Source organism: Mustela lutreola, chromosome 12, assembly GCF_030435805.1.
Source record: "Mustela lutreola isolate mMusLut2 chromosome 12, mMusLut2.pri, whole genome shotgun sequence".
NCBI lineage: Eukaryota > Metazoa > Chordata > Mammalia > Carnivora > Mustelidae > Mustela > Mustela lutreola.
In genome coordinates this window covers 55,560,837-55,580,120 of record NC_081301.1, presented here as the reverse complement: position 1 = coordinate 55,580,120, position 19,284 = coordinate 55,560,837, and positions in this window count along the sequence as shown.

Here is a 19,284-nt window from a genome sequence, read left to right as displayed (position 1 = left end):
CGAACTCCGCATTGGCCTCTCTCCTTTCTCTGCTCAGCGGGAAGCCTGCTTCTCCCTCTCTCTGCCTGCCTCTCTCCCTGCTTGTGATCTCTCTCTCTCTGTCAAATAAATAAATAAAACCTTTAAAAAAAAAAAAGATGAATCCATTTTTGTATTTTTATTTGCCCTGGTAATTACCAAGCCAATTTTATCCTTTTGGTTATAGACACAGAGTTCTAGTTAATTATTTTTTTCATTTCTGGTCTGAATTGACCAGGAGAGTTCAGTGACAGTTTTCTTCTAATTCTTAAAAATGTGAAAATCAGTTTTAAGAAAAAAATCTACTAAAGAGTTTGACCCAAGATAATTTCCCTATCTTATATGCATAACATGATTTGTCCACAACAGTTTCTTTTTTTTTAAGATTTTATTTATTTATTTGACAGACAGAGATCACAAGTAGGCAGAGAGGCAGGCAGAGAGAGGAAGAGAGACAGGCTCCCTGCTGAGCAGATAATCAAAAAGGGCTGGATCCCAGGACTCTGAGATCATGACCTGAACTGAAGGCAGAGGCTTCAACCCACTGAACCACCCATTCACCCCAGCCCACAACAGTTTTAATGCGCTGAAGCTGTTTTGTTCCCTTTTGCAAACCAATTGTGTGTTTCTCTGTATCTTCTTGTACTGTGGAAAGCATTTTTATAATGCTAATATTGGTCCTATCACTTAGACTGCCTTCAGTTGCCAGTGACAGAAAACATAACTAAAACTGGCTGATAATAAAAGAGAATTTATTCACATAATTGAAAACCCAGAGTAAAGGTTGACTTTGGGTGTGACTTACGATTGGAAGTCAACTGATTTTCTCTGGACTTGGTTTCTGACTCTCTCTCTTGTCTTTGTGACCGTTTAGATGTCTTTCTTCTCAGGAAATTAGTGCGATGGCTTCAGCATCTCTAAATTTTGCATCTTCTTTCGTTCAAATATTTCCCAGTTTCTTAAGTAAAGCCCGAGGGGTTAACTCTGAATAGACCAATTGGAATGGCTGTAACCAATTACCATGGCCAATTGGCTGTAACCAATTACCATAAGCCTAAAATGTCTCACCATCATAGGTAGGAGTAGAATCAGATTAACTCAAACCACAGACACTGAATCTACAGTTGGGGAGGAATGGCTAACACAAAACTAAAACCAGGTACATTTCCTAAAGAAAGAAAGGGCGATGAACTGTCCAAAGAAAAAAGTAAATAGTAAGTAGTCTGTTCCAAATCCCATTTTGCCAAAAATATTTACTACCCAAAATAGATATTGCAGTCAAATGCTCTACCCCCAAAATAGATATTGATTCTTCCTTTCCATCAGTCCTCTTGGATATTTCACCCTTATTAATGTCCCTACTGCAGTTGGAGAAGGAATGTCCCTGTTCTTGGAAGAAGCTGTATTGCAAATGAGACGAATCTGAAAAACAGGAAAATGAGTACCTCTCCTAAGAGGTTGGAAGCCTCTGATCTGAGCCAGTGAGTCACAGTTGTTTGAGTTAACAAAAAGTCTCCAAGACTTGGCTCTGAACTTTCAGATTAGATGTTAGTGGCTTCTGCATGGCAATGACTTTGTCTTTTCCTTAACAGATGAGGCTGTCCTAAAAGATTTATTGAATATGAGAGGCTATTTATTCATTACAAAACATACTATTATTTTATGTACCACTGGGACAAGGAAAAAAGCAGCCAATTAAACTATGACACAACATTGATTGTAAGGTTTTATAAATATGAGAGATGTTACAAAGTAAGAAAAATGTTCACCTTAGAATTCATGTTATATAAATATAACTTATATTGGGTTATATAGTGTACAGTATAATTGTTTAGGGCACACATTTTAGAATCAGAACAACCTGAGTTTTAGACCAAATGCTTCACATACAAGTTGTTTGACTATGACAAATTACACTTATTTTCAGTTTTCTCATATTAAAAAAGATAACAGTGTTAATGATATAGGGTTATAAAGATTTAAATTAGATAACTGATGTAAAGTCCATGACTCTTAACTGTCACAGTAAACAATCAAAAATTTAACTTATAGTGTAATTAATTTGAGATGCATACAAAAATTTTATACATTAAAAAAAGATATTCAAATGTATTTGGAACCACAACTTTGAAGTCCTGACTTTCATACCCACAGAACTTTCTTATAAAGAAAATGCTATTAAGCTATTGTCCATAAAATGGTCATTCTTTGTCAATCATTCCTCGTACTCTTTCCTCTTCCTACAATGACCCTTCCTGCCTTATAGTTGTCTTTTTCAAAGAAGCCTTTTCCTTCCATGCTCTCTTCAGATTTCATTTCTTCTTCATCCTCTTTCCTAAACTTCTTGCAGTGGTCTTTAGGGCCAGTTACAATTTTCCCATGTCACCCGTTTCATAGTTCACGGGAGGACTGAATCTGCCCGTCTCTTTGACATTAGGCATTCCCAGATTTTTTTTCCCCAGATATTTTGTTTTGATTAAGGGAATGTGAGCAGAGGGTAGGTTACTGGCAGAGATGGGAGTAAGGGCTAGTACGTAATTTTCCAATTTTCTAGTCACATTTTTGTTTTGTGTGTATGTGTGTGAAAACAGTTACAGGGAGCACTGAAGTCTGAGTGAATACCATGAGATAAGATTTCCTACATAGAACATATATTAAGGAGGGCGTGGATTGTCGAAAGCACTGGGTGTGTGATACACGAACAATGAGTCATGGAACACTACATCAAAAACCAATGATAGAGTGTATGGTGGCTAACATGACATCACAATCATAATCATAATACAGAATGAATGAGTCTAATTGTGCTGTGTTCATTCTGTGAGATTCGCTCTTTTATATTCCTAACCATAGCAAAACCTAAGCCAGTAGTTCTCAACTAGAGATGAACTTACTGCTCAGCGGACATGTGACCTAATCTGGAGATATTTTGGGCTGTTGGAACTAGGGACAGGAATGTTACTGATCTGTTAGTAGCCAGAGGCCTTGGGCTATTACTGAACATCCTGCAATGCACAGAACAGAATGAAGAATTCTCTGGCTGAAAATGTCACTTATGCCAAGGCTGAGAACACTTGATTTGTATCATCTTAACTGATAAATGTTCCATTTAAGATGGACAATTTCTATCAAAATTAAAAATTTCTTTAAGAATGCTTCACTAGCTGTCTAGACTGGAGAATTTTTCATGTAAAATTGAAAATTTCTTAAATTCTTGGATTAACACTTATATACAATGGTGACTAATAAATGTTCATTGAAAGTTCCTCCAACAAATTTATTTCAGATATTCAGAATAAAATACTCCAAGTAACTTTAAAAGCTTGCTTATTGGTAATTTCAGGAACACAAACAATATATTTAAGAGGTTCAGGCTGGAAGAAATATCGGAGCCCCACAATAAAATCAAGTAGATATAAATGCCGAGCTAAGACTCTGTTGCACTTTAGGGAACTGCACTGGGAACATAATTTACCAAACATTGGTCATGTGCAGTTCATAGCCTTATAAAACTCAGAACTAAACTAAATTAAACCAAATGCATTTAACAGTGCTATATAGTGGCCTTCCTTCCTTTAATTTCTGTGAAATACTTTTCAGCTATATAGTAGAGTTCTATCTAAAAGAAAACTAACAAGATTAGTTTAAATCTTTCCAGGCTCTGAGATATTTTTTTTCTTTGAAATATCCACTTCGTCTTCAGAGATTAATGAAAACAGAGTCATTTTTCCTATTACTGTAATTTGCCTCTAGCCTGATACATAGCAAAATAGGTTTTCTGTTGAAAAAAAAAGTCAACTGATCTTCATAAGGGGCTTTTAGGGGTAAGGATAAATTTTCTAAGTTTCTAGCTTCTAAGTATCTGTGACAAGTGACTGACAGGAGTTTCACTGCTCCATGAGGAAGGTGGGTGAGTAGCTGTACACATAGGCTTCATTAGGACCACACAATACTGGTTTAATGTGTTTTATATTAGTTCATGGACATATATATTGAACATATATGAGTTCGAGACTGTGATTTGTGGGAAATTACAACAAAAGTATAACAAATATTTGGTACTTGTCTTAAAATTGAAGTCTATTTTTTAAATCTACATTTTAAAAAAAATTTTCTTCTTCTGGTAAACTCTTCTTCTAATCACTTCAATTCTACAAGTGATTTTATGTATTTCAATGCTACCCAATAGAAATACAAGCAATATCATTATATGTCATTATAAATTTTCTAGCAGCTACATTTAAAAAATGAAGCAGATGAAATTTTTTAATAATATATTTTATTTAACCTTATATATCTAAAATATTTTTCAAATATAATCAGTATATAAAGAATTAATGAGAGCTTTTTTTCATTCTAAGTCTGAAATCCAGTATTTTTGTTAATATTGTAGGACATCTCAAAAGGAACTAGCTGCATTTCAAGTGTTCAATGTAGGCACATGTAGGTAGGGACTACCATACTGGATAGTATAAATCTAGAAAGATGGGTAAAGAAATTTGCTCAATTTGAATGAATTTAGAAAACTGAGGGGAGAAAGATTAGTCTTCAAAACTAGAAATAGCAGTAAGTGGAAAAGAAACAAAATGTATTGTGTTGTTCCAAAGAATAGAAGAACCAGGTAATGGGTGTCATCTGGGCTTAAAAGGATTTTTAGTTGCTAGTGCTAGTCTAACAATAGAACAGCTTGTACTTAAAGTGTGAGAGAAATTCACACTACTTTATTGCCTCAGGAAGAAAAAAAAATGATACCTAAATAGTTAAATAAAGGCTTACTCTTGTCCATTGTGACTGTGTCACCACAAGCACACCACCAAAATAACATGTCACATAAACTTTTGCTAGAAACCATGCTAAGTGTATTAAATCCAGTACTACCCTTAGTTCCTTCACCAGTTTTAGTAAATAAAAATGTTCAATGCCCTTATGTTGACACATGAGAAAACTGAGGTTTCAAGAGGTTAAGAAAATTGCTAATGGCATATGGTTAGTAAGTGATAGAACCAAGAGTCTGAGACAAGGTACCCTGAATCTTTAGCTCTTGCCACTCTGCCATCAGAATATTGCTTCACACATAGCAGCTGTCTTTCGAATCACCCTGCCTCCCAACCCCAGCACATACTGAAGGCAGTTTGAAGAACTAGGTGTACTTTCATCTCAGCTCCTTTATCTTACCCCAAGGTGATTTTCAAAACAATCTACTCAATTTTGTGAAACACTTCACTTTCTTTATATCTTTTCCCCAGTTCTAGCCTCGAGTTCCTCTTTAATTTTCTCCCCAGAAGAAATGTAAGAAATCAATAATTAAGAAGAGAGGAAACTATAGTTATTGTTAGTGTAACTATAAAGAATTTGTGCTTAGTTTGGATTATAGTCAGGATATTTTAAAAGAAATTCTCATCCACTTTAAATATATGTTATTTGGTTAAAGATGAAGAAACATTTTTATAATAAAAACAATTGACTTATTTCCCTTGAATGTCATCAACATAACTTTTTAAAATTTAACATCTGTTGTTTTCAATACTCTTATTTAGACATTACATGTCAGGTGAGCCCACATTCTTGAGAGTATTAGTAACCTTGTTCTTGCCTTCATTATCATCCCTGTGGAGCGTTATAATTGTCTTTCTTTAATCTATCAGTTCAATCTGCCAGGTGCTGGCATCACCTCCAGAAGTTTGGGAATACGTCATTCCTCTTAAAATCTTTCTGTAAACATCCACTCCTCCCCCCACCCCACCCTTTGGGAAACTTAACCTGTAAATTGTCTCCAAAACCAGCCAACATTCATGAGTTTTCCATCTGCCAGACCTCTACTGCCTTCACCCTGTGGACAACGCAGAACAAATAAAAGCACGGGCTCTAAATGTGATTCTCTGTCCTCAGTTAAACAGAGAGTAGAGAGACTGAAAAGCAGCAATAACTTTGAGAGAAGGGGGTGAATCGTTTTGAGATTAACCGTTGAGACAAATCATTATACTGCGGTGACTCAAGCTATAGAAGTCATACCCTCTTCCCATCCCCGGGACTTCGAAAATAGTGTGGTGTTGGACCTTTGTTTTACTTAAGCCCTTCTTACCACTATTGAACCTCTGAACAGAATTAGAAAAAAAAATGTTATGCTTTATATTGGTATTTCTTGACATTTCAAATATTTTAGAGAAGAATATCTCTCTGCAAACATCCATACCCACGTTAGATATGTATCATTTGCTCATAACCTTGAGGAGGCAGCAGAAGCCTCTTGAACATCTATCCAACTACATACCCATAGCTGATGATGACCCTTCAGCATGTGCTTATTATGTAGAAAGAGGTTTTTAATGATGGCTATATTTTATTTCACTTCAGAGTCCTAAAATAAAATACATAGTCAAATGGTAATGCAGACCTAAGAGAAAATCAACAGCTCAGTCTTGCACTTCTGATAGCCTTATCAGCCACATTCACAAGACATTAGGGCACAATGGATGAAGACACTTACTGCAACTAAATCGGATTGCTCTATATGTCTCTTAAGCTCTTGTCATCTGTAATTTGTGTTAGTTGAATATTTTCTCTAACTCAAAGTCACACTACTTTGACAAATTGCCTTACAGGTGATTTCTTCATTCTATGAGTAATTATTTTGACTCTGATTTCATTGTTACATAAATAGGGCAAAGCTTGCCTTTATTTTTTGTTTTGCTGTCTCAAAGGAATAAATGACTATAATTCCAACCAACTTGCTCTTCATTAGCAAAGTATAACCTTACATTCTGTTTGACAGATGAAAGGTATGCTATACTCAAGGTGGGGTTGAGGATAGGGGGAATTGGAGAATCCTTGAAGATTTAGTTTTTAACAGGAGAAGAGTTAGTCTATAAATCTGAAATAGGAAATGTATTCAGAATATATTTGCATCTGTCCCCTAAAACAATATTTCTCACTATGATCTTTTCTCACTCTGATCTCTTTTAGGAAAAAAAAAAAAAAAAAAGAACAAAACTGTTCTAATTCTACTGCAATGTAGCAGGAAATTAAAGGAAAAATATGCAAATGGTTGTTTAGGCTCAAATGGGACTCTAACATTTAGTACACGGTGGAATAGGTTTTTTCCTATTTTTGGACTTCAAAAGACTAAGATGTGATGAAAAGATAGAAATCATAACCAGGCCAGATTTCAGAACGTGAGGTCTAATGCATGTACTAGCTAGCAATGTGTTCAAAAAAGAAAATCTCACTAAGGCCTTAAATAAATAAAGGGTAGTTTTGTCTTATTCAACAAAAGATCCAGGAATAAGGTATCTAAACTATGTATGAGGAATTGCTAATACCTGGATCTACTTTTTTTCTGTTTCACAATTTATAACGTATAGATCTCTATCCATGCTTGTTGCCTCAGTCCTAAGCATCACCTAAATTGTATGCTTGGATGTTTGTATTACATACAAGTAACACACCAGTTTTCTGCTCAAGCTACATGGGTCAAAACAAAATAAGTCAGGAAGCCATATCTAGTTTCAAAAAGCTGGGGAGGTAGAATACTACCTTCCTTAGGAAGAATTGTAAAAATTAGTGAATAACGTCAAAATTAGATAAAGTCAGGAGAGCTATATGGCTAAATTGTGATAGAAGTGAAGACTCAGGAAAAACAATAAAATATTATTTCAAGATTTAGATTTTTTTCTTAATTGAGGAGTGATGGAGCCAATGATAGAAATGAAAGCAGAAGCTACTTTTAATAAGAAGAGGATAAATTCTATTTAAGATGTCTGCAGTTGGATGGGGCACTTGGATGGGTCATGATTAAGCATCTGCCTTCATCTTAGATCATGATCCTGGGCTCCTGGGATTGAACCCCACATTGGGCTCCCTTCTCACTGGGGAGCCTGCTTCTCCCTCTCCCTCTGCCTGCTGCTCTGTCTGCTTATGCTCTCTCTCCCTCTCTCTCAAATAAATAAATAAAGTCTTTAACAAAAATATATCTTCAGTTGGAGATAATAGCTCTCTAGGGAGCTAAGTGGGAATATTCAGCATGCACTGAGAGTGATAGTCCTGCAGAGGTTAGGACCAAACATAAATGCCCAAGCACACTTTAAACATTTGTTTGTCCACTATAATTTCATTTTCTAAAGCAAGTCATATGAACAAACCCAGCCCCAAATGTAGTGAAGAAGTAATCTCTGCTTACAATGGGAGAAAATAAGACGACTTATTACAATGGAGTATTATTTAGCCATCAGAAAGGATGGATACCTACCATTTGCATTGAAATGGATGGAACTGGAGGTGATTATGCTAAGTGAATAAGTCTAGCAGAGAAAGACAATTATCATATGGGTTCATTCATACATGGAACATAATGAATAGCGGGTAGGACTACAGGGGAAGGGAGGAGATATTGATTGGGAAGAAATCAGAGAGGGAGACAGACCGTGAGAGACTCCAGACTCCAGTAAACAAACTGAGGGTTGCAGAAGGGAGGGGAGTGGGGCGTGGGGTTTACTAGGTGATGGGTATTGAGGAGGGCACGTGTTTGTGATGAGCACTGGGTGTTACATGCAACTAATGAATTGTTGAACCCTACATCAAAAACTAATGGTGTAGTATATGTTGACTAACTGAACATGATGAAAGAAAGAAAGAAAGAAAGAAAGAAAGAAAGAAAGAAAGAAAAAGTAAGTACCAGATAATTTCAATTAAAAAATACATATTACAGAAAAAAGAGGTGGTGGTGTGCTGGAGGCAGTTTGTGTTGACTCATGAAGGCTGATCTCTTCTCTGCTCTGAATTCAGTGATGTTATATTGGTAGCTTAAAATTGTCCATGGTAGGAGTGTTTACAACATCCAAATAGAAAATACTAAAACCAGAGGGTTTGTTTGTCTGTTTCAAAGAGCCAACTGTTCTACATTTGCTGGTACACTTCTGGGAAAGAGTGTAAGGAAGGTGGACAAATTGGAATCACTGATGTCATTTACCACACACTATATTACATACTCCATATTTTCATTTCCATTCATTGATTCAACTTCACTGAGGACTTCCCACTGTCCTATGTTAGCCTGGTGTGAGAATACAGTGATAAATAAGACATTAGCTCTGTTTTGATGTTTTTCACAGACCAAAGAAGAATATATACATAATACCATATCATTCTAAGAGATGTTGTGGTAAGCAAAATGTGCAAGATATTATATCATTCCAGAAAAAGGGAGAAAAAATATTTTGCTACTCACACCTCCAAATGTTAAGAATGGAATAAGATCTGAAGTCATACACAAGTCTGAAACCCTTACAGTCCAGAATGTACTGGAAAAGTTACCTTGGCATGTTTACATGAAGTCTTCCATGGTGCTGCGACATTTTGCAACAATATAATCATCAGTGACTTTATCAAATCACTACCATAGCGCTAAGCATATGAAACAGGAACACAGCAAAGAGTGATATTTTAATTGCCCTGTATTAAATAGTTATTGAAGTTTCCTTTTGGATTGGTTTTATTGTATTTTCAATGTGATGTTTTATCTCAAAATATTTCCGTTATCCTGTGTTAGATCAAGTTTTAAAATAAGTCTACACTTTTGATGGTCTTTTTATGTTACAGTTCACCTGCTTAACCCTTGTCTAACTGATTCTCAAAGCTGTATATGAAAATCACCAAGGACCAGGAGCACATTACCCTCTTTGCCTTAGGAGATTCAGTTATGAGTCAGGTAATCAGGAACTTCAATTTGTCAGTTTTGACAACATTGCAATTGATTGCAATAATAAAACTCTTACCAAAAGCTGAATTACTTTGGGGGGATTTGCCTTGTTTTCTTAAGTGTTTTGAAAGTATGATAAGTAGGTTGTGGTGCTTTTCCTGACATAAGTGCACAAGAGATATATGATCTTTTTGGTGTACATAGTGACAAAAGATAAAGTTGCTGGGCTGCTGGCAAAAAATTGAACATATTGAATTTCAACCTTGCAGTCTTTTTTTTTTTTTTTTTTAAGGTTTTATTTATTTATTTGACAGAGAGAGATCACAAGCAGGCAGAGAGGCAGGCAGAGAGAGAGAAGGAAGCAGGCTCCCTACAGAGCAGAGAGCCCAATGCGGGCCTTGATCCCAGGACCCTAAGATCATGACCTGCACCAAAGGCAGCAGCTTAACCCACTGAGCCACCCAGGCGCCCTGTTCTAAGCAGTCTTAGGTTTGTTTCAGTCCATCCAAGTGATACCTTCCCATGCTTGTACCATAATTTTATCCACAAAACTGATCAATAGAGTAGCAGTATGTTTCATTATTTTAGTAGTATTTAGTGTTTATATGCAATAAGCCTTTATTTATTTGCATGACAAATTGATGGATGAATTTAAATGATAAATTTCTTGTTTGAACCAATTTACAAGAGATATATGCCAAACCTTCCTAATGCAGTTTCCTATAAAGAAAATGGTATCTAATTTCAGTTATACTCAATACCTATTCAAGTCAGGAAAATAAAGCAATTAAAAAAAATTACTGTGGCATTTATTTATACTTAAATTTTCTAAAAATGAGAGGTACCGATGCATTCTTTCCTTGAATTTTTGGTATATTTAAAGTTATAAATTACTACTAATTGACCTAGAGGACAGCTTTATAATCTGATGCAAATTAGCAAATTTCTTACTTACAAACATTTTCATTTGTGATTAGCAAAGATAATTTATTGTACAAATTGCTAAGCCTGGGTTAAAAATTATAAGTTTCACCTAAAAGTGGAGTAAATCAAGAATCTCTCTTAATAATTAAGGAAGTATGAGCAAATTTAAAAGGTACAAGATATAAAACCTTAAGGAACATTCTCCATAACTGATGACTAATTTTTTAAAATATGGTATTTTGCACCTATAATGACACTAACCTGTCACTAGGTCATGTAATAATTATAAAAAGTGTTCTGTTTAATGACATTTTATTATTCAAATTTCAGCATCTATTTCTAAGGTATAAACAATACTTTTTTTTTTTTTTTACCCTATATATACTTTAGATCCTTATGACATGTGATAGTAAGGGTAAAACCTCATAATTCAATGAAGATAAACCATCTGACTCACTAAAATGAGCTTCCTCATAAAGAGCTCAAGTTGCATTTCCAGAGAGCTCAAGTTGCATTTCCAGAGACATGCAGGAAGGAACAATGAGATCACTCATTCTGAAGTTGAAAATTAATATTTAAAATGTCTGCTAAAGCAATGGGCCAGATGATGTGTTAGTTTCTTTCCAAGTCTGATATTTTATTATTCTAAAAAATATATAAATTTATCAACAGTTAGGATACATGAAAAATGTCTGAATCCAATTCAGTTATACAATAAAATGCCTGAACAATATTCATAGTATCAGATTATTTTGATATTTAACTATTTCATTAAATAATCTCTTACCAAGTTTCTTGTGCTATCTACATAGCCATTGCAAAGGATAAGACCCCACTGTATAACAATGAATCAGTGGCAACCAAGGAGAAATTTTCAGTCATATATCAGAGGGATTTCTGTCTTCACTTGCTAACTTTAACTATTTTTATTTCTTTAATTGACATCTTTTGCTGTACACACACACACACACACACACACACACAAAACACAAGTAAATGGCACTAAGCTGGATGTTATGCATGATATACAAATTTTAAAATCAAGACTGAAAACAATATAGACAGGTTGAATATTGAAACACAATAAGCAAAGTAAATCATTTGGGAAAAATTTAATTTCATATAAAGGGGCATAAAGAAACTTTTTGGGGGTGATGATCATGTTTTAAATCTTGATAGGCGTTTGGGTTGATTTGTATCAGAAGACAAAGTATTGCTCAAAAACAATTAACAGCATTTATCTTTTGAAATATGCCACTAAAATTAAGGAACAAGTTTATTGTAGTATCACATTTTTAAATCTAAAATTTAAATACAAATAAATGTCACAGTAATTTTCTTATTACTTTATTTTCCTCACCAGAATAGGGTTGCTTTGTAGTTGAAATAGGACACAATTTTGTTTTGCACAGGAAACTTCACCATGAAATTTTGGTATACATCTTAAGAGAAGTGGCTCAAACAAACATATCAAACTCTAGCTCTTGGTACACACACTGGGGTATTAATGCATGCTTATGGGGTGATTATTTATATATGCCATTTTATTTTATTTTTATTTTTTAAAGATTCTATTTATTTATTTGAAAAAGAGAGAGCAAGAAAGAGAGAGTGAGCCTGAGCAAGGTGAGGGGTAGAGGGGAAAGCAGACTCCCCACTGGGCAGAAAGCCTGATATAGGGGTTTGATCCTGGGACTCCAGGATCATGACCTGAACCACCCAGGTGGTGCCCCTAAGCCATTTTATTTAAAATACATGATAAAATAAGATGGTTTGATCAGTGAAAAGAGGGATTGATAGAAAAGTATATGTGTAATAAATACAATTTTTCTTAATAAATGTTAATGAAAAAATTTATGTTTGGGCTTAAATAATCTATGGAGTAATTTGTGTTATTTAGTAATATTCTAATAATTTATATGGAATGAATGAATGAATAGTTTAAAAATTGAATTAACAAAAAATTTTCAAAATATTTGTGGAAGTTCATGTGAAAAACATCCTGGGGTTTTAGGAAATCTCCTACTCGTTTTGCCAGTAAGGTACCACAGATAACAATAAATCAAACACAATTATAGATAATAATACAGTGAATACAATATTTAAATCAGGGATAATGCAGTATTTTGTCCTGTCCAAATTATTGCATCCTGTTCCAGACACCCATCTTTACAAAACAAAACAAACAAACAAAAACCAGAAAAGAGAATGAGTAGAGGAAAATAACTAAAAAAATACAGGGCTCTAAAAATCATGTAATAAAAGAAACAGTTAAAATAACTAGAGGTCAAGGGGCACCTGGGTGACTCAGTCATTGGTCATCTGCCTTGGGGTCCGACCATGATCCCAGAGTCCTGGGATGGAACCCTACATAGGACTCCCTGCTCAGCAGGAAGCCTCCTTCTCCCACTCCCTCTCCCCCTGCTTGTGTTCTCTCTCTCACTGTCTTTCTCTCTGTCAAATTAAAAGATCAAATCTTTTAAATATCAAAATATTTTAAATAAAATCTTTTAAAAAATGAAAAACTATAATGGCTCCATTTCCATTCCATTCATATTATTAACTCTTTACATTCCTAATCTCAGCATGGTTTTCACCTCCTACAGGATGCTGTATGGTATAACCCCAATTCGATTAGTATTTTTTCTTCTCCGAACCTTTGTTAAAATAGAGATATCATTTATTTTATTATTGTATTGTATTTAACATTTGGTACATGGACCTTATACCAGTTGTTCTTAATGTTCTTCCTCTTGCATGTGACTGTACACACACAAACACAAAGTCTCAACTGTAAGTTTAAGCTTCTTAAGCTATTGTGCTTTGTTTCATACATTCTTCACTCCTCAGCCTTAGCATAATTTTGCTTATTTATTTCATAAACATTTGTTGAGAAACCTTCTTGTGCTAAGCACCATGGTGAGATTTGGGCCTAAAAATATAGTTTTAACACTGACTTGGAAGTAGCCCAGAGTCTAAAACTAGAAACAAACAAATAACAATAACAAGGTAAAGTAGTCAGTACAATGACAGGAACAAACACAAGATATTATGGACACTGATATGAAGAGTGCATCTAACCCATCCTGGAGACTAGGAATGGAAGGACCATGAAACCAAAGCAGGTGTTAAAGGATACACAGAAATTACCATTGTAAAATGTAAATGGGATGGAGAGATGGGCGCTCTAGAGAACCACTGTATGAGGGAAAAGCATGGGTGGGAAGGAAGGTCACAATGCATGGAGTGTATCTTGTTGGAAAAAGAATGTTGGACTTAACAGTGGTATGTTCGTGTTACATGACAATTCATCCTTTTATACAATCCACAGCTCGCAATTAGGGTGCCCCACCACCTAGGTAAGTTTCAGAATTCAACTAAAACTCTCACTTGTGAAAATAGATTCTATAGTTTGTTACTTGAGAACAAAAAACAAAAAAGGTATTTTCAGAACCATAACTCTAATCTTATAAGGAAATCTATCTATCAAAGGCAGTTGGTACAACACAAAAGTCATGACAGTGTCTGATATTATTTACCCAAAGGTAACTCAGTTATCTGTTTTGTAATCTGCAAATGGTATAGAAGTTTTTAATGTAGGGTTCATGGGCTTTAGACTTTAAAAGCTCCAAGGACTCAAATGGGAAAAATTGACACCTTAAAAAAAGCTAAATGAAATTTAGATTTTTTTTTTTTTTTAACAAATGTAGGCAACAAATCAGGTGAGTATTAGCAGCACCTAAGACTTGGCATTGTTAGGAATCACATGTATTTTCATATCACACTGCAGTTTACGCAGATATCAAATATCATTTACTTTCAACATGACTGAAATTATAGTAAATATTATAATCATGACCAGAATCTTATTAATTATTGTGAGATTAAAAAATCATGCTCTTTACTAGGTCATAAACTTCCTAAAATGTTTTGATGACTGTAAGACATATAACTGGTAACCACTGAAATCCTACCTATGTCATGTTATACATTAATACATTGTTCAAAGAAGCAAGAAATAGGCTTAATCAAGATTACCAAAGTTTCCATATGCCAACAAGATAAAGTTTAAATTTAAATTAAAAAAATAATAATCAATTTCAAAAGACTCTTGATTCCTATTGGGACCATTTGTTTTACTTGTTTTTGTTTTCTTCTTCTTTGCCAACCTGCTACCACCAAATTTAGGGGGTAGGGACAAGCCAAACAGGATCTAATACATCTCTCTTCTGTCAAACCCACACTTGCCCATCTCTTTAGAGAAGCTGAGACTTTCAAACCAGCCAGAGCCCACTGTGATAGATTGCTTACACAGGTTCCCCACCCCCCCAGAGTGCTCTGTTGGCATTTTTTTCTACTCTTAACTGAGGGTTAAACATGAAAGCATTTGAATGCTACTCTTCTGATGTTTCCTCTAGGCTGGCTTTGACTTTGGATTTCACCTGTACTGGTTTATCAAGGGTTTGGGCCATCAGATACCTAAGAACTGTAATGCCACTGCCATTCTCCAGGGATCTCAGTTCTTCTAGGCTTTTTAGAGCACTTTTTGATTCTATTCATCTGGCCTCAGAGCCCTATTGCTTTAGGCTCAGCAGCAAGACAATCCCACCTCACTGCTCACTCCAAAAGGCATCCATCCTCCATAGATAAAGAAGTGTGGATAATATTAGTAGTGCCTTCAGTGCCTCTCTAGGAACATCTATCCACATTTAAATACACATTTTTATGTTTGCCATTTATTTCTAGCTGTAAAATACTGCAACAGCTTACACATTACCATACTAATCCAGGCCTTAGGTATGGGGGAGATTTATGTTGAACATTTTTGATGCCATTATTCATACTATGTGTGAAGCTGAGTAAGATTTTCTTCTGAATCAAAGTAATAGTAGATTCATACCACACTAGCTGCTCTGCTAAAAATCTATTTTAATTTCAGTTACATTGCAATATTAAAAAAAAGTTTAAGTTAATGCCATTGTAGCACCTACAAATATGAATAGCTGTAGAATCATAGAAAACCAGGTTAAAAGCTTGGCTCTGTCATTTACTAGTTGTATGACCTTGAGTAAGGACTTAATGTCATCTAACCTCAATTTCCTTCACCATAAAATAACTAATATGGTCTAGATTAAATGAATAAGAGAATGAAAATGAAGTGAAGGAATTAAATACAAAGGCTGCTATAGAACTGGGACTTCATGAAAGAAGGCAATTATGATGACAATCATCATTAAAGAATAACAATACACAAAAAGGTTCAACCTCTCTTGGCCCAGACTGCACAGTAGAAATGTGGAAATGTTGTCAGAAATGGAAGACACAATAGAGCTCATCTATTTCACCTTCCTCATCATACAAAGTAATAAAGGGAGACACAGAGAGATTGAAGAGTTTACCCAAGATCACTTAGTCATTAATTAGTAAAAGGCTGGGCAACAAGAATACTTAGTTATTCATCTTATGGAAAAGCTAGGACAAGATCGAGTTCTTCTGGCCTCAATTTCTTAAAAAATGTGAAGACCAGGGATGCCTGGTTAGCTTAGTCAGTTAAGCGTCTGCCTTTGTCTGGCATCATGGTCTCAGAGTCCTGGGATTGAGCACCTCGTCGGGCTCTCTGCTCAGCAGAAAGTCTGCTTCTCCCTCCCCCTCTGTGCTCTCTCTCTTTCTCAAATAAGTAGGTAAGTAAGTAAATAAATAAATAAATAAAAAGCATTTTTAAAAAATGTGAAGACCTTAGTTTAGGGCACAATGCCAAGGAGCCAGAGGCAGAACACTTAATCATACAGTAGCAAATCTCTATCTCCTGCATACAGAGGAAACATTCATCAAGTTATAAGAGCAATGAGTCCATTAAAAAAAAAAAATTCTGTCCTTCCACACCCTAAAGCTCCCGTTTAAGTGTTTTGATCCCAGGGATCTTAGACAATAGAATCTAAGATCAAGGAACAGCTGCCTTCTCTTTGCGTAACATAAGGAGCAAAGACTGATTTAAGATTCTATACATTTCTCATTCGGGACTTCCATATTCAATTTTGCTTCAACTGTAAGGCTTTTCCCATTCCCTCTAGTATCTCCATTTTCTTTTTCTGTCTCTCATTTCCAACCGTCTTTCCAGCCTTAATCCACTGTCCCTATTTCATGTTCCCATGTCCTTTATCACACACTATCCTTTAGCACACACTATCCTTTAGCACACACTAAAAGGCCATACAAGCATTTTAATTTTATTATTATTTATTTATTTATCTGTCTATTTATTTATTTATTTTTTCGGTACAGGTCCTGATACCCTGGTCAGATCATGATGTTATCTTTTGATTCTTTGCATCTCTGTTGCCAAGCAAAGTCACCTATTGATAACATATACTCAGTAAAATCATATCTGTTCCCAGATGTGCAATCACAGAGAAAATAAGCAAAACAGATCATGTCACGCCATTATTTAAAACCCATCAATTGTATCACACAGCTTTTAAGAAAAGAACAACATCCTAACATCTACTACACTGTTGGCAGCATTCTGACTTCTCTCTATCTCTCCAGGCCAACTTTCTGCACTCTTAATCTATATATCCACCATCTCACTGTCTTGAGCAAGCCATTCTTTTCCGTGTATTGCAGATTTGGCAATGCTGGTCCCTCCACTGGGACACTCACTTCTCCACCATTCATCTGGTTATCTCAGAGTCATCCTTTGTGTCTCATCTTAAACATCAATTCCCCACTGGGGACTTACCTTGATTCCTCGGAGTATCTTATACCTGATGCCTTTAAATGTCTGATTCCTGATTTCTCTGTTGAACTCTTTCTTATACACTGAACTGTCATTTTCACTTTGCTACTCATTTATCACTAGACTTTAAAGATGTTAGCAGGGTTTCATTCCCCCTTCTTCCCACAGTTACTAACTGGAATTTTTTTTTTCTTTCTTTTTATATGCCTCTGTCAGCTTGCTCTTATTGCCCAGCCTTTCCTCAATTCTTCCCTTACTTCATTTCTGGTCTGGTCCATGGTCCCTGTATAGAATTCACTTGTCCTTCACATTTTTTTCAAACTGTCTTGAGAACAAGCAGCAGTTTTCAAGTTTTCACATATCCATGACAACATGCTAATAATAGGGATAATACAGTTTTTCCTACATGCCAGGTTATTCAGTTTAAGGAATCATTCCATCATTAGTGCATTCATCCAGTCATTTTGCAAGTATTTGTTGAGTGCCTATGTAATGGTCACCTGGATAAGCATGAGGAAAACAATGATAAGGAAAAAGGGAAGTACCTCTGCCTCTCCCTCAAGACTTCACAGTCAATTGAAGAAGACAGATCCTCCTCATTACACCCTATATTTACACACATGATTTATGAACTATAAAGGAGACCATAGCATCACTAGTTTAATATGGTAGCCTGAACTAGATTGAAATGTCAGAGAAAGCTTTGCTGAAAATAGAGCTGTTTCCTACAAGAAACAAGAAAGTGCCCCTGTCACATACATAGCAGATCCAGACTGTCGAGGTTTGAATTCCTGTTCCTGTTACCTGGTAGCTATGTTGTCTTGCCAAGCTTTGTAACTTCTCTATGACTCAATTTCTTCATTTATAAAATTGAGTGAATATCACTACTTAACCTTATTGGATTATTATAAAGATGAAGTGAATTAATTCATGCAAAACACCTAAAGAAGTGGCTGACACATAATAAACGTTATAAACTTGACTATTGTCAGTACTTTACAATTCTGTCTGTCCAAGTTTCTTGAACTTAAATTTACCTTTACTGAAATTATGTTGACAGAATATGGTAGTGATTTTTTAAATGGCTTTGTTTGACAAATGATAAACTGGTGAAACTTCTGTGTGTATGTGCATCGTGTGGGAATTTTACTATTTTAGACTTGGAAACGTAAGATGAAGTATCCAGAATCCTTTAAGCAGAATCTTGGGCCTTGTATCTTTTTGTACTTGTATTGTTCTTATGCTTCATATTCCACTGAACTGGTTTTCAATATCTTTAAACAAACCAAGCAAACACTCAATGGCTTTAAACAACATTCATTATATTATATCTCATAATTGTATGGAATTGGGAGTTGTGTAAGAAGTCAGTTAGCTGATTCCAGCATTGGCTATGGTCAGTCACTTGATGATGTCCAACTCGTCTGGTCCAGAGGGTCCAGGAGGATTTTATTCTTGTTCTTGGGACCTTGTTGGAGATGTATGGATGGCCAGGTTCAGCTGAGTCCCTCATCCTCTCCGCATAGTCTCAGGCATCTCCATGAAGTTTTCCATTAAGATAATTATGCTCTTTACATGGTGACTAGTTTGCTCAGCTGCAAATATTCCAGTTTGGGGTAAGTGGAGGTGGCAGTCCTGTAAGACTTGATTCAGAAATAAGCACCGTGTCACTTCCATCATATATTATCTGAGTTTTCACAGAGAAAAAGACTACAAAATTGACAAAGAGAGACATTGACTCCACTTCTCAAAAGGAGAACAGTAAAAGACTTTGTGACCATCTTTAATTTGCCACACCCATGAAATTATGCCTAATTCTTGTAATTTCTCACATCCCTTACTTTCAGTGGGTCAGTGTCTTTGTACATCTTGATCCTCTGTTTATGATGCCTCCCTACCTCTCTTCTGGCTA